The sequence below is a fragment of the Chiloscyllium plagiosum genome, unplaced genomic scaffold (assembly GCF_037043375.1).
Source record: "Chiloscyllium plagiosum isolate Xiang-an unplaced genomic scaffold, Cpla_swu_hap1 HiC_scaffold_8, whole genome shotgun sequence".
NCBI lineage: Eukaryota > Metazoa > Chordata > Chondrichthyes > Orectolobiformes > Hemiscylliidae > Chiloscyllium > Chiloscyllium plagiosum.
In genome coordinates this window covers 98403996-98417168 of record NW_028270146.1, presented here as the reverse complement: position 1 = coordinate 98417168, position 13173 = coordinate 98403996, and the positions used below count along the sequence as shown (strand labels likewise).

Sequence of the window (13173 nt, the reverse complement as noted above, 5' to 3'; positions counted from 1 at the left end):
CTGGCTGGGAGAGTGAGTAGCTGTTAATAGAGACTGTTAGTGGCTAAAAATAGGTAGTGTGTGATGGCAGACTATGTGGGAACAAGGCCTGGTGTGTGGGATTGGGAGCTAGGATATGGGGGAGTTCAGGCCCTAAAATTATTGAACTCAATGTTGAGTCCAGAGGGCTGTAAAGTCCCCAAGCAGAAAATGAGGTGTTGTTCTTTCACTGGCGCACTGCAGCAAGCCGGAGAAAGAAATGTTGGCCAGGGAGCAGGGTGTTGTGTTAAAGTGGCAGGCAACTTGAAGTACAAGTTCATTTTTGGGGTAGAACATCAGTGTTTTGTTAAATGGTCACACGGTCCACACTTCATTTCCCCAATGTAGAGGAGACCACATTTATGAGCAGTGAATGCCAAAAACTAGATTGTGAGAAGTGCAGGCAAAATGCTGTTTCAACTGGAATGTATGTTGGGGGACCTTGGATATTAAGGAGAGTAGAGGTAAATGGGCAGGTGTTACACCTTCAGCGGTTGCAGAGGAAGGTGCCATGGGATTGTGGTGGCTTGATGACACCTTCCACTATTTTATTGACAATCAACAGTAGACTGATGGGGTGGTAATTGGCGGGTTTGCACCTGTTCTGCTTTTTGTGTGCAAGAAATACCCAGGTAATTTTCCATATTGTTAATGTTTTACTGTACTTGACTAGGGACATGGCAAGTTCTGAAGCACAGGTCTTCAATAATGTTGCCAAAACATTATCAGTGCCCATATACTTTGTAATATCCACTGTTTCCATCTGTTTCTTGGTCTCATGTAGAATGAACCATTCCCTCTAAACCCTTCCTATTCATATGTCCAGAGGAACCTGGAGCAACCCATGCATACACGGGAAGAACATGCAAACTTCACACAGACAGTCACCCGAGGCTGGAATCAAACCTGGGTCCCTGGTGCTGTGAGGCAGCAATGCTAACCACTGAGCCACCGTGCCACCCTGTAATGTTGGGACCCTGTAATAGAACATAGAACATAGAAGAATACAGCGCAGTACAGGCCCTTTGGCCCTCGATGTTGCGCCGATCCAAGCCCACCTAACCTACACTAGCCCACTATCCTCCATATGCCTATCCAATGCCCACTTAAATGCCCATAAAGAGGGAGTGTCCACCACTGCTACTGGCAGGGCATTCCATGAACTCATGACTCGCTGAGTAAAGAACCTACCCCTAACATCTGTCCTATACCTACCACCCCTTAATTTAAAGCTATGCTCCCTCGTAATAGCTGACTCCATACGTGGAAAAAGGTTCTCACGGTCAACCCTATCTAAACCCCTAATCATCTTGTACACCTCTATCAAGTCACCCCTAAACCTTCTTTTCTCCAATGAAAACAACCCCAAGTGCCTCAGCCTTTCCTCATACGATCTTCCTACCATACCAGGCAACATCCTGGTAAACCTCCTCTGCACCCGTTCCAGTGCCTCCACATCCTTCCTATATTATGGTGACCAAAACTGCACACAATACTCCAGATGTGGCCGCACCAGAGTCTTATACAACTGCAACATGATCTCAGTACTCCGGAACTCAATTCCTCTACCATTAAAAGCCAGTACGCCATATGCCTTCTTCACTGCACTATTTACCTGGGTGGCAACTTTCAAAGATCTGTGTACATGGACACCAAGACCCCTCTGCTCATCCACACTACCAAGTATCCGACCATTAGCCCAGTACCCCATCTTTTTGTTACTCTTACCAAAGTGAATCACCTCACACTTAGCTACATTGAACTCCATTTGCCACCTTTCTGCCCAGTTCTGCAGCTTACCTATATCCCGCTGTAACCTGACACATCCTTCCTCACTGTCAACAACTCCTCCGACTTTCGTATCATCCGCAAACTTGCTCACCCAACCTTCTAGCCCCTCCTCCAGGACATTTATAAAAATGACAAACAGCAATGGTCCCAAAACAGATCCTTGCGGAACACCGCTAGTAACGGCACTCCAAGATGAACCTTTACCATCAGCTACTACCCTCTGTCTTCTTCCAGCCAGCCAATTCCTAATCCAAACCTCCAACTCACCCTCAATACCATACCTCCGTATTTTTTGAAGTAGCCTACCATGGGGAACCTTATCAAACGCCTTACTAAAATCCATATACACCACATCTACCGCTTTCTCCTCGTCCACCTCCTTAGTCACCTTCTCAAAGAATTCAATAAGGTTTGTGAGGCACGACCTGCCCTTCACAAAACCATGCTGACTATCCTTGATCACATTATTCCTATCCAGATGTTCATAAATCCTATCCCTTACAATTCTCTCTAAGACTTTGCCCACAACAGAAGTGAGATGCACCGGCCTATAGCTACTAGGGTTATCCCTACTCCCCTTCTTGAACAAGGGAACCACATTTGCTAGCCTCCAATCTTCTGGCACTACTCCTGTAGACAACGAGGACATACAAATCAAGGCAAATGGCTCTGCAATCTCCTCCCTTGCTTCCCAGAGAATCCTAGGATAAACGCCATTAGGCCCAGGGGACTTATCTATTTTCACTCTTTCCAGAATTTCCAACACCTCTTCCCTACATACCTCAAAGCCATTCATTCTACTTAATTGTGACTCAGTATTCACATCGGCAACAATGTCCTGTTCCTGAGTGAATACTGACGAAAAGTATTCATTCAGTGTCTCCCCAATCTCTTCAGCCTCCACACGCAACTTCCCACTACTATCCTTGACTGGACCTATTCCTACCATAGTCATTCTTTTATTCCTGACATACCAATAGAAAGCCTTAGGGTTTTCCCTAATCCTACCAACTAAGGACCTTTCATGTCCCCTCCTTGCTGCTCTTAGCTCTCTCTTCAGGTCCTTCCTGGCTACCTTATAACTGTCAATTGCCCCAATTGAACCTTCACGCCTCATCTTTACATATGCCGCCCTCTTCCATTTAACAAGGGATTCCAATTCCTTATTCAACCACGGCTCCCTCACACGACCCTTTCCTCCCTGCCTGACAGGTACATACTTATCAAGGAAACTCAATAGTTGCTCCTTGAACAAGTTCCACATATCAATTACGCCCTTGCCTTGAAGTCTACTTTTCCAAGCCACGCATCCTAAGTCATGCCTCACTGCATCATAATTTCCCTGCCCCCAGCTATAACTCTTGCCCTGCAGTGCACACTTATCCCTCTCCATCACTAGAGTAAAAGTCACCAAATGTTGGGAGCCTCTGGAGGAGGCGAAGATGGATCATCCGCTTGACAATTCTGAATGAAGGTTATTGCAAATTCTTCATTGCCCTGCTGTGCTAGGCACCCCTTGAGAATTGGTATGTTAGATGACACTCTCTTCCAGTATGTGTTCAATTGTCCACCACTATTCATGAATGGATGTGGCAGGACTGTAGAGATTAAATGTGGTCCTTTGGTTAGGTGGAGGGCAAGTAAGAAAGTAGAGTGTGGACAACAGGTTATAGGCAGTGGGTTCATGGAATGCCGACAATGGCGTGAGAACAGTGAGATGATGACAGAACTTGTGGGTGATGAGGTTTTTATCACTATGTAACTGATAAACTGTGTCGAAAGCCTTTGACAGTCATGGTCTTGCACAAAACACTGCTCCTCTGATGAGTTGACTTGGCAATGATGTTGAAAATATGAACCTGTGATGATGCATTCATGCCATGAATCTCTCATCTCGAATTCAGTTTGATTTTATTCAACCTCCAGGTTCTCTTTTTTCCAACATTCCATACCCTTTATCAGACTCATCTAAAAAATCAAAAATGAAAATGTATTGTTTGGCAACTGCATCAACATCGAAACCATAAATGGATATAACACTTAATGAAGCATCCAGATAAAAATGTACAAATACTTTGAAAAAAAAATAATAAAAGAAAAATATCTTACAGTCAATGAAATATTATTGTCATTGCAAACCAAGACATGCTTGCAACATCATATAAGGTGAATGCAAAGACTGTTCTGTCGACAACATCTCTTGGCTCCAGTTCTGGGGCAAGAATTTCTGCAATTTGCAGTGATCGGCAACAAGCAATTCCCAACTCAACATTCGCATTCCATGGGTTCATTGGGATCAGCAAATCTTTGCATAGTGCAAGTTAACATCACTAATGCATGTGTTGCTAATCAGCAACAGCATCCTACTGGTATGTTGCTCCATTAATATAAGTTCATCTCATGTGATTCACCACACTTTGACTCTGAGCCATATAAAGAGTCATTCGAAAAAGCAACTGCATGAAGCATCAAATAAAGTGATATTAAATTGGATCTTAAACCAAGAAAGGGAGGTAGAGACAGAATGATACAGAGTTGCACAGACATCGAATTCCACAGCATTGAAGGAGTCTATTAGATTGATCGAGTTTATGCTAGTGCCCTGTGGTTCAATCCAGTCAGTCCTATCTCTCTCTCTAAACCCCTCGCCATGTAGTTTTAACTTCCACAAATGCCTTTCCAAATTCCTTTCATAACAAGCTATCAGCTTTTCTTCAACCACTCTCATATGCACTGAGTTTCCTGGTTATTACCGGTCTGAAAGTGTACCATTTATCGTGACTTGATATTTTCAGTCTTGAAGTGTATTTCTTTGGATCCAAGTTGATACTGCCCCATTACTCCACAAACCTCAACTTACATTATCAGTCTTTTAAGGGCTACTTTGTCAAATAGTTAAAAAGAAATCCATGTGGAAAATATGCACTAAACCTATCAGCAAATTTTCCTTTTACTTTTCTAGCGAACTTTGCATCTTTCAGGACCCTTGTGCATTTCATGACCAACATTTTACATATGTGTCTCACAGGCTTTTCACCAGTAGGTAATTGGCACAGCTTTTCCTTGCCTACATCATCCAATCTGTCATGTATCTGCCCTGGATCTTTATTTCTCCCAAGGACGGTAACCTAAGCTTCTCTAATCTGAATACTTACCAAAAACTCCATTCCTGAAACCATTCTGGTCAATCTACTCTGCACTGTCTCAAACAAAATTACATCCAGTGCAGAGATCCCCTGTGGACATTCCCCTCAGCAATAAGTATACCATTTTGGATACTGCTGGGGGGGGGATGACCTACCAGAGGAAAGCCATAGTAGTCAGTTCTCTGGCACTGAGCCTGACACTGTGGCAAAGAAGGGAAGGGGGCAGAATAGAAAAGTACTCGTGGTAGGGGACTCGATAGTTAGGGGAATCACAGGAGATTTTGTGGTCAGGATTGGGATTCCCGGAAGGTATGTTGCCTCCCTGGTGCCAGGGTCCGGGACGTCTCCGATCGGGTGTATAAGGTTCTAAAAGGGGAGGGCAAACAGCCAGAAATCGTGTTACATATTGGCACTAATGATATAGCCAGAAAAAGGATTGAGGATATAAAAAGTGATTTCAGGGAGTTAGGATGGAAGCTGCAAAGCAGGACGAACAGAGTAGTGTTCTCTAGTTTACTACCGGTGCCACGAGATAGCGAGGCGAGGAACAGGGAGCGGGTGCAGCTTAACACATGGCTGCGCAGCTGGTGTAGGAGGGAGGACTTCAGATATGTAGATAATTGGGATGCCTTCTGGGGAAGGAGGGACCTGTACAAGAAAGATGGGTTGCATCTGAACTGGAAGGGGGCCAATGTCCTGGGTGGAAGGTTTGCTCGAGTAGTTCGTGAGGGTTTAAACTAGTATGGCGGGGGGTAGGAATGTGAGCTGTATATCGGGGGTGAGAGTTGATGCAGATGAGGCAATAGCAAGAGGCAGACCAGCTAGTGGGAAGGATTTTCCTGGAAGGAACCAAGGGAATCAGTTAAAGTGTGTTTGCTTTAACGCAAGGAGTATCAGGAATAAAAGTGATGAACTTAGAGCATGTATCAGTACCTGGTGCTATGATGTTGTGGCCATAATAGAGACATGGATTTCTCAGGGGCAGGAATGGTTGCTGGATGTTCCAGGGTTTAGAACATTGAAAAAGAATAGGGAGGGGGGACAAAGAGGAGGGGGTGTAGCACTACTAATCAGAGAGGGTATCACAGCTACAGAAGCTTCCATTGTCAAGGCAGATCAGCCTACCAAGTCTGTATGGGTGGAAATTAGGAACAGCAAGGGAGCAGTCACCTCGTTAGGGGTTTACTACAGGCCCCCCAATAGCAGCAGGGAGATTGAAGAAAGCATAGGTCGGCAGATTTTGGAAAAGTGTTGGATGTAGTAGGGTTGTTGTAATGGGTGACTTTAACTTTCCCAATATTGACTGGACCCTCCTTCGAGCAGAAGATTTGAATGGAGCTGTTTTTGTAAGGTGTGGTCAGGAGGGTTTCCTAACTCAGTACGTTGACAGGCCAATGAGGGGAGAGCTCATTCTAGACTTGGTGCTCAGAAATGAGCTGAGGCAGGTATCAGATCTTGTGGTGGGAGAGCATTTTGGTGATAGTGACCACAACTGCCTCACATTCTACATAGCTATGGAGAAGGAGAGGATTAGGCAAAATGGGAGGATAGTTAATTGGGGAAGAGGAAACTATGATGCAATTAGACATGAGTTAGGAAGCATGGACTGGGAGCAATTGTTCCATGGTAAAGGCACTATAGACATGTGGAGACTGTTTAAGGAACAGTTGTTGCGTGTGATGAATAAATATGTCCCTCTGAGACAGGCAAGAAGGGGTAAGATAAAGGAACCTTGGATGATGAGAGCGGTGGAGCTTCTCGTCAAAAGGAAGAATGTAGCTTACATAAGGTGGAGGAGCTAGGGTCAAGCTCAGCTCTAGAGGATTACAGGCAGACAAGGAAGGAGCTCAAAAATGGTCTTAGGAGAGCCAGGAGAGGGCAAAAGAAAGGCTTGGCAGAAAGGATTAGGGAGAACACAAAAACATTTTACACTTATGTGAGGAATAAGAGAATGGTCAAAGAAAGAGTAGGCCCGATCAGGGATCGCATAGGGAACTTGTGTGTGGAGTCTGAGGAGGTAGGGGAAGCCCTAAATGAGTTTTTTATTTCTGTCTTTACGAAAGAAACAAACCTTGTAGTGAATGAAACCTTTGAAGAGCTGGAGTGCATGCTGGAATGGATAGAGATAGAGATAGAGGAAGTTGATGTGCTGAAAATTTTGTCAAATATTAAGATTGACAAGTCCCTAGGCCTGGACCAGATTTGTCCTCGGCTGCTTTGGGAAACGAGAAATGCAATTGCTTCGGCACTTGCGAAGATCTTTGCATCCTCGCCCTCCACTGGAGTCGTACCTGAGGACTGGAGAGAGGCAAATGTAATTCCTCTCTTCAAGAAAGGAAATAGGGAAATCCCCAGCAATTACAGACCAGTAAGTCTCACGTCTATTGTCTACAAGGTGTTAGAAAGGATTCTGAGGGATAGGATTTATGATCATCTGATTAAATGCAGTCAACATGGCTTTGTGAGGGGCAGGTCATGCCTCACAAACCTTATCGAGTTCTTTGAGGATGTGACTAGAAAAGTTGATGAGGGTTGAGCTGTGGATGTGGTGTATATGGACTTCAGCAAGGCATTTGATAAGGTTCCCCATGGTAGGCTCATTCAGGAGGTCAGGAGGAATGGGATACAGGGGAACTTAGCTGTCTGGATACAGAATTGGCTAGCCAACAGAAGACAGCGAGTGGTAGTAGAAAGAAAATATTCTGCCTGGAAGTCAGTGGTGAGTGGTGTTCCACAGTGCTCTGTCCTTGGGCCTCTATTGTTTGTAATTTTTATTAATGACTTGGATGAGGGGATTGAAGGATGGGTTAGCAAGTTTGCAGCTGACACAAAGGTTGGAGGTGTCGTTGACAGTATAGAGGGCTGTTGGAGGCTGCAGCGGGACATTGACATGATGCAGAGATGGGCTGAGAGGTGGCAGATGGAGTTCAACCTGGATAAATGCGAGGTGATGCATTTTGGAAGGTCGAATTTGAAAGCTGAGTACAGGATTAAGGATAGGATTCTTGGCAGTGTGGAAGAACAGAGGGATCTTGGTGTGCAGGTACATAGATCCCTTAAAATGGCCACCCAAGTGGACAGGGTTGTTAAGAAAGCAACAGGGGGATTGTGTTTAAGAGTCGTGAGATCTTGTTGCAGCTCTATAAAACTTTGGTTAGACCGCACTTGGAATACTGCATCCAGTTCTGGTCGCCCTATTATAGGAAAGATATGGATGCTTTGGAGAGGGTTCAGCGGAGGTTTATCAGGATGCTGCCTGGACTGGAGGGCTTATCTTATGAAGAGAGGTTGACTGAGCTTGGACTTTTTTCATTGGAGAAAAGGAGGAGGAGAGGGGACCTAATTGAGGTATACAGATAATGAGAGGCATAGATAGAGTCGATAGCCAGAGATTATTTCCCAAGGCAGAAATGGCTGACACGAGGGGTCATAGTTTTAAGCTGGTTGGAGGAAAGTATAGAGGGGATGTCAGAGGCGGGTTCTTTACACAGAGAGTTGTGAGAGCATGGAATGCGTTGCCAGCAGCAGTTGCGAAAGCAAGGCCATTGGGGACATTTAAGAGACTGCTGGACATGCATATGGTCACAGAAATATGAGGGTGCATACATGAGGATCAATGGTCGGCACAACATCGTGGGCTGAAGGGCCTGTTCTGTGCTGTACTGTTCTATGTTCTATGCTCTAAGGTGTGCGGGTTACAATTGGGTAGTGCTCTTTCATCTAAGATCCGCAAAAACCTCTCTGTTTTCCTCTCTGTATGAAGCTGACAACCTACTTACTTCACCTCACTTTCAGCAGGTCCTGCCAATTTCAAAGGCAATGCACTTGTGCCCTTTGTCTTTGCACACTATTTAGGACACCACACTTAAGTCTATGTTGCCTGCCCTAACTCTTTTGTTAAAACAATTCACGGCATAGGTATTGAATTCCATGTGCCATTTGTCTTTCCATTCTCCAAACCAATCAATAGGCTGTCACAGTTGTTCGCCATTCCTTCAAATTTAGTATGATTAGCAACATTTTAGATGGTACATTTTATTCCAATGTAATATTATTACAAAAAATGAGCAAAAGAGAACAATATTGCCACATATCTGGAAAAATGCCAATCATTGCAACTTGCTATTTTCAAGTGCTGGCCTGCAAAAACCCTCTTTCTTTTAGTTTCTCACATTCTCTACCTTCCTTGTCATTTTGAAGCACTGCTTTTTGATTTCGTATGTGCTGCCCCTGTTGTTAACGATCCAAACCTCTCCCTAAAGCATGTCTTCCCCAATGAACCCCAATTATTCAATTAAAATTTCTCCTGATTTGATTCCATCTTCCCAAAACCGGGTTACTTCTCATCCAATAAAATTAACCCTTCTTAATTTAGACCTTTCGTTTGCATTCCAGTCTTAACTTTTTGATTTGATGTTCACCCTTAGCCAAGAATCCCATTCCCCATCAACACTTACTTCACTTGGCCCACTTGATTTTGTAGCAACAGATCCAGAAATACCTACTCTCTAATTGAACTGCAGACATGGATACTGGAATTTCTCCTGAATACCTATCAGAAATTCTTTCCCCTCGATGTCTTTACATTAACAATATACATATTTGGCTGTCATAGTGCTTGTTCGGTAGCTTCCAATAGTCCTCCAACATCATAACTACAATTTTGCACTGCTCAGTAATGTCCCTGCAGTTTTGCCTCTCAACCTTCCTTTTGCCATTCGAGGCATATTAAGCACCCCAAGTAAAGCGCTTCTCCTTTAAACTTCTCAACTGTGACCAAGGAGATTCGGTTTTTGCCTGCTTAATGAAATCCCCTCTTTTTAACACTGAATGACTTGCTCATCACTACCTCCACTCCATCATCTGTTCTGTTTTGCTTTTCAATATTTTCTGAACAGTTTATATATATCCTTGAATATGAAAATTCCAGTACCACAATCCATTACTCCCATTGCATCATGTTCCCATGCTTGTGGCTCACCCACATTGTTTGTCAGATTTTAAATATTTACATATATGCACTGCAATCTTTCTGCCTTCCATACCTTATGGTTCTTCTTCTATGCACCACGTAACACTTCATTCTGATGTCCACTATGCTCAATTATCTTATCCCTTTTGAATTGAAACTTCTTGCTCCAGAATTATTCTGTATTCCCCAAGAAATTTTGATGAGCTGAAGGGCCTTTTTCCATGCTGTTACCTCTATGACTTTAATCTGATATCATCCCTCTTTCACCACATGTTAGGGTACAATTTGTGCCTCTGCATCTTGTTCGCAAAATGTTGTGGAAATGACTTAGTGATTACAATCTTCCAATTACAACTTTTCACTATCTCATAGGTCCTGAAAAGACTTGACGAGGATCACCATGTTATCCTCTCTTTGTCATAGTGTACCGTGACTTCTGGCTCACTGCCTTCTCCTGCAAAATATTCTGCAATAAGTTCCATACATCTGTTACCCTTGTATCAGGAAAGCAGCCCCTATGCAGGACTCACAATGACATTTACATCCATGCCTGGTGCTCTCTTAATTGTCGGTTGCCAATTAGTAACTGCACCGCTCAATTTTTTGTTCCTTATTAAGCAGACCTTTGTCCATTAGTACCATGCTCTGGCGTGTACTTCTTCAACTTGTTGTCACTTCCACCAGTCTCCAATCTGAATATCTGTTTCAAAGTAGTCCACACTTCAGCAATCCTTGTACTTTCAGTCCCTTCTTATACTTCCTGATGTATAGACATCGATGACCCTGAACCCTTACTGCCTATGGGGTTTCAGCCTCCTCCAACATGTGATCCAGGAAGCAGACACCCTCCAACATCATTCACAAAGACATCAGAGCATAGGAAGGTTGAGGGGTGACCTTATAGAGGTTTATAAAATAATGAGGAAGAATGAAAATGTGAATTGCAAGGGTCTTTTCTCTAGGGTACAGGAGTTCAAAACTAGGGGGCACATATTTAACGTGAGAGCAGAAAATTTTAAAAAGGACATGATGGACAACTCTTTTACAAAGAGAGAGGCTCATATGTGGCATGAACTGCAAGAGGAAGTGATAGATGCAGGTACAATTACAATATTTAAAAACATTTGGACAAGCACATGAATGGGAAAGGTTTGGAGGGGTGTGGGTCAAATGCAGGCAAGTGGGACTAGTTTAGTTTGGCAACATGATCAGCATGGACTAGTTGGACTGTAGGGTCTACTTCCATGCTCTATGACTCTTTGACTCTAAATGCTGAAATCAACTTGAAGCAGCTGGTGACACTTGCTGAATACACAGTCCCTCACAATAAGTGAAGTGTCCTGGCATTCCAACATGTTGCAGAAATTGCAAGCAAATATATTTTATAGATTAGTGAGTGAGTGTTCAGGAAATACTGGTCTTATGGTGGCATTCATAGCTTGAACTTTGTTTTACAAAAAATAAGAACAAAGGAACAAGAGCTTGACTGATGCTATATATTCATGTCTGGTAATGAATGACTAAATCCATAGTGTGTCATATGTGTTCATGTCTATGGATCAGAGATATAAGGGAAGAATATTGTGCCTTTGCCAATGTCTCTGATATGACCTGTGAGTGATTTTACTGTGGATCAAGGCAACTATATCTTTTTAGATGTGATTAGGTAGATACATAACCGCATAAGCACTTCACTAAAGGAGGAGACAGTTTTCACAGTGGTTGAGAAAATTTAGGCATTCTGAGCTAAAACTGTCATAAAACAACCTTCAAAGTTAGCGAACTGACTTTGAGGTGGGTGCCATTCTCCATTTCTCTTGGTTTAGGATAGAATCTCTCAAGATCCCATTCAAGAAGTAGAAACGGCATTCTGGCTCATTGAATAACCTAATCACTCACCCAGCTAATTATCCTGTTGCTATGATAGATAACCATGGCTAGCTTCATTGGTCAGAAATTATAATGCCTCCACCTTCTCATGAGACACCCATACAAATTCAGAGTTGTTCAAAGCCCTTCTCTTGTCACAACAAATACTGGACTCAATATTAGTCACTTGCTGTTTCGGACACATATTGATGCTTGAGACATAAATGTAGAGGAGGCGAGTAGGACATTTACAGGTGATATGAAAGTCGGTTTTTTGGGGGATAATAAGAAAATACTTTATAGACTAAAGAGAGATATCAATGGAATGGTTAGTTTAACAAAAGTGTGTCAAATGGAATTCATCCCAAAAAACATTTTGATAAGGCACTTAGGGAGACAAATAAGACTGCTAAGACAGAAAAATGAGTTGAATTATGAGAAATTAGAGAGACAGGGGAACCTTGGAGTTTATGTCAATAGATTCTTGAAGTTAAAGGTCAGATAAAGCAGGTGATTAGGAAGCTGTATAGTAGACTTTGCCGAGAGCATACAAGCAGAGAGGTTATGCTCAAATCATGTTAAATACTAGTTAGACTGCAGCTAAGGTAATGTGCATATATGTGGTTAGCTCATTATTAGAAGATATAATATCACTAAAGAGAGCACAGAGGAAATTTGCAATGATGTCGGTAGGAATGGTGAATGTCAGTTTTGAAGAAACATTGTCTCAGCTGAACCTTTTTTGGGAATACAGGAGGTTTGGGGAGGATAATTGAGATGCAGATTCAATAAGAGGGACCTGTTTCCCTTAGCTAAGTGCTGAATTAACAGAGGCAATAGACTGATATTGATTAAGAGAAAGATTAGAGAACAGTTCCCTTGGAGTGGAGTGGGAGGTGTGAATTTAGTGTCAGAGACATTGATAGAGGCAGAAACGCTTATCATGTTAGAAAATAAGGTCTTAGATTCATGACTAGTGTGCCGTAGTCTATAGGCTATGACCCAAAAGCTGGAAGGTGGGATACATTGGAGAAATCTTTCATTGGTACAGACACGATGAGATGAATAGACCCCTTCAGCGGGTCACCTTTACTATATTTTAATTTAACATTGATTCAATTGGTACACATTTTAGTACAAGAGACAGCATAACTGGAATCAAATTTCGATTCTGTAAATTATCCATATTTATTTAAACGAGCAAATTAAACCAAGGGGTCAATCATCTTACAATATATCTCTGCTAGGATTAAATTGCAAACTACATACTTACAAGAGGTTGATATATAATTTGGAACTTGACTAACAAGTTCACCTTCAAACAACTTAGCTATCTATCAGTGCCTGAAATAATCCTTGTGCGGCTCCTCAATAACT

At 42.8% G+C, this 13173-nt stretch overlaps 1 long non-coding RNA gene across 2 annotated transcripts in view; it reads right to left on the bottom strand.

Annotated features, from left to right (window-relative positions):
* The window catches only part of LOC148149478 (uncharacterized), a 54587-nt gene that overhangs the window by 41125 nt on the left and 289 nt on the right, over nt 1–13173 (bottom strand). The gene's annotated exons all lie outside the window — the stretch shown is intronic.